This window comes from Nicotiana attenuata, unplaced genomic scaffold (assembly GCF_001879085.1).
Source record: "Nicotiana attenuata strain UT unplaced genomic scaffold, NIATTr2, whole genome shotgun sequence".
In the NCBI taxonomy this organism is placed as follows: Eukaryota; Viridiplantae; Streptophyta; class Magnoliopsida; order Solanales; family Solanaceae; genus Nicotiana; species Nicotiana attenuata.
The window spans coordinates 2,930-3,438 of NW_017690664.1; positions in this window are offsets into that span (position 1 = coordinate 2,930).

Genomic DNA, 509 nt, shown 5'->3' on the forward strand with positions numbered 1-509 from the left:
CTCTCTCTCTTTCTCTCTAAGATACTCTCTCGACACTGTTGTTCTATCCTATTATTTTCATACTTGTTTCATATTCATTGCTTGTTTATTGCTTATTATTGGCTATAAAGAGCCTCCTTTAATATTATTGCATCTGTTAGCCCTTCCTGATTTCCCCCGATAGCTCGAGCCCGAGCTCAAGACTCGGCCTCGAGGCTCCAAATCGACCAGCTTGAGGCCCCGAACGGCTATCTCTCGGTTCGATTACTGCTTTATTTTTGCTCGCGTCTCACCCTCAAACTATGCACTCACAGCATCAACTGCTCCACGACTAGCATAAAAATAGATCACGTATTTTTAGAGTCCCATCAACAAATTTAATTGTTATTACCATTTTCACGGTAAACATAAAGAAGAAACATAATCAAAGAGCATAATAAAAAAAATTAAAAAAAGACAGATAATCATTCAAAAAAAGTAATCACAAATAAAACAAAACTCTAGTCTAAGCAGTCTCATCCAGTATAACA